This window comes from Cervus canadensis, chromosome 7 (genome assembly GCF_019320065.1).
Source record: "Cervus canadensis isolate Bull #8, Minnesota chromosome 7, ASM1932006v1, whole genome shotgun sequence".
NCBI lineage: Eukaryota > Metazoa > Chordata > Mammalia > Artiodactyla > Cervidae > Cervus > Cervus canadensis.
Genome location: NC_057392.1, coordinates 1,074,204 through 1,077,238, shown reverse-complemented (window position 1 = coordinate 1,077,238; position 3,035 = coordinate 1,074,204). Strand labels below are relative to the sequence as shown.

The following is a 3,035-nucleotide window of genomic DNA, read 5'->3' as shown; positions in this document are numbered from 1 at the left end:
CCTCTCCAACAACACAATTCAAAAGTATCAATTTTTCAGTGCTCAGCCTTCTTCACAGTCCAACTCTCACATCCATACATGACCACTGGAAAAACGATAGCCTTGACCAGACAGGCCTTTGTTGGCAAAGTAATGTCTCTGCTTTTTAATATGTCATCTAGGTTGGTCATAACTTTCCTTCCAAGGAGTAAGGGTCTTTTAATTTCATGGCTGCAGTCACCATCTGCAGTGATTTTGGAGCCCAGAAAAATAAAGTCAGCCACTGTTTCCACTGTTTCCCCATCTATTTGCCATGAAGTGATGGGACCGAATGCCATGATCTTAGTTTTCTGAATGTTAAGCTTTAAGCCAACTTTTTCACGCTCCTCTTTCACTTTCATCAAGAGGCTCTTTAGTTCTTCTTCACTTTCTGCCATAAGGTTGATGTCATCTGCATATCTGAGGTTATTGATATTTCTCCCGGCAATCTTCATTCCAGCTTGTGCTTCCTCCAGCCCAGCGTTTCTCATGATGTACTCTGCAAATGTTAAATAAGCAGGGTGACAATATACAGCCTTGACGTACTCCTTTTCCTATTTGGAACCAGTCTGTTGTTCCTTGTCCAGTTCTAACTGTTACTTCCTGACCTGCATACAGGTTTCTTAATAGGCAGGTCAGATGGTCTGGTATTCCCACCTCTTGCAGAATTTTCCAGTTTATTGTGATCCACACAGTCAAAGGCTTTGGCATAGTCAATAAAGCAGAAATAGATATTTTTTCTGGAACTCTCTTGCTTTTTCGATGATCCAGTGGATGTTGGCAATTTGATCTCTGGTTCCTCTGCCTTTTCTAAAAACAGCTTGAACATCTGCAAGATCATGGTTCACATGTTGCTGAAGCCTGGCTTGGAGAATTTTAAGCATTACTTTACTAGCGTGTGAGATGAGTGCAATTGTGTGGTAGTTTGAACAATCTTTGGCATTGCCTTTCTTTGGGATTGAAATGAAAACTGTCCTTTTCCAGTCCTGTGGGCACAGCTGAGTTTTCCAAATATGCTGGCATATTGAGTGCAGCACTTTCACAGCATCGTCTTTCAGGATTTGAAATAACTCAACTGGAATTCCATCACCTCCATAGCCTCAAGTGAAGTCAAATACTAATTCATGAGCAGAGGTAGGTATATAGAATGTTAAGACATCAAATCATAGATGTTTTCAGTGACACATAAGGCCTTTTAAGGTGCTTTAAATGTCTCATAGCCTTGTTCTTTTAAATTATTTAATTTCTAAGAATCTTACATTTTCTCATAAAAAAAAAATGCAACTATGTGAGGTGGTAGGTTTCATATACCACCCGAGATGGTGAAAAGTATGTCTCAAAAGTGCAGAATATGACTGTGGCATTTAACTAATCAAGTAAATACCAATACCATTCTTAGGAAACCCACACAGTTTTTTCTACAGTGGTAAAAAATAAAACAAAGCTTTGGAGTCCCCTACATATACAGGGAAAGAGAGAAAATAAAAAACCTACTCATTAACAAACCTATGTTACTTCTTTTGAAAAAGAAAGGGTATTTCAGACAGTGGCTATAGGAACACAGGAAGTAAAGATAATATTTATGGAGAATAATGGAGTAAAGAGACACTCTCTATGAGCAGAATCATACCCTAACTGAGGTACATTTTCTGCCCTCAGACTAGAGGAGTTTAACATATTTGTTCTGTGAAATTTCAAATATTTTATGGGCCAATGGCTACTATTGGCCTCCCCTTATCTCTTTGAACAAAAAGTGTCAATTGACTCTACCTGTTCTCTCCCCGGTGTATGTTTGGGTTGTGGAAGATATGTAACTCATTCTTTTAATTCCTAGGTCTATGGAGCCAAAGGAGTCACATCCAAGGAGCTACCGCTGTTCTTAGGCTTGAACTATATCATGAGATACTGAACTTCAAGTTTGTTGCCATAATTCAGATAAGACTTTTGATTATCTTAGAATTGGGGTTAATATAATTTGTATGTGGGAAGAATGTAAATAATAAAAGGTGGACTCTAGAAAAAGATGGCTACATATATTTTTACATCCATATATATATATGTGTGTGTGTGTGTTTATGTGTGTGTGATTTTGCATCTGTTTCCATCAAGGAATAAATTCTAGGGACTTCCCTGGCAGTCCAGTGGTTAAGACTTTACCTTCCAATGCAGGGCATGTGGGTATGAACTCTGGTTAGGGAGCTAAAATCCCATGTACCTCACAGCCAAAAAACCAAAAGATAAGAGAAACAATATTGTAACAAATTCAATAAAGATTTTTTAAATGGCCCACATCAGAAATTTTAAAAATTACTGTTAAAAAAATATAGAAAATGCTGTCAATAGGAAAGCCATGTTACGAGCCTTAAAGACATTGAAGTCATTAAGGTCCCTGAAAATGGCTACAAGGCATTTTAATGGTGGGGAATATTTCATAAGATGTGCTGTTTTTTTTTTTTTTTTTTTTCCTTTGTAAAGCTTCACTGTAACTAATAGAGCCAACAACTTGTGAGTTTGTAAATTTTAGTAAAATCACTTTTGTTTTCTGGAAAAAAAAAAATGGATTCTATTTCTCTGTCCCCTGAACTCTGAGTTTGGTCATGTGTTCTGTTTTGGCCAACAGGGCAAAATCAAGCTGATTAGAGCAGAGGCTTTAAAGCCATTTACCTATTGAGGCTTGACCTTCCTTGGTGCATTTGAAACTAAAGACAATGGTGTAAATACGCCTCTGGCAAGCTTTCTGCAAGGTACTTGGCCACGTGAAGGAGAACTGGAATGGCATGACCAAAATCTGCCAATCTACATGGGAGTAAGGCTAACCACGATCATCTAGCCACCATCAAACTCTAAAAATAATATGGCCACATCAGAGAACACAAATCAAGTTAAGCAGAGCCAGTCCAGACTCAAAGAACTACTCAGCAGAGTAGTGATCAAAAAATAATGTTTTGTTTACAAGTTGCTGAGCTTCAGAGTGGCTTGTTGTGAGGCAATGGTTACTAACACAACAATCTTAGCCT

General features: G+C 38.0%; 1 non-coding gene across 1 annotated transcript; it reads left to right on the top strand.

Moving 5' to 3' along the window:
• The first annotated feature begins 2,306 nt into the window (after positions 1-2,306).
• LOC122445676 lies at positions 2,307-2,425 on the top strand. The gene has a single exon (XR_006270632.1). It is a non-coding gene; the product is annotated as a small nucleolar RNA SNORA33 (small nucleolar RNA).
• The last annotated feature ends 610 nt before the right edge of the window (positions 2,426-3,035 follow it).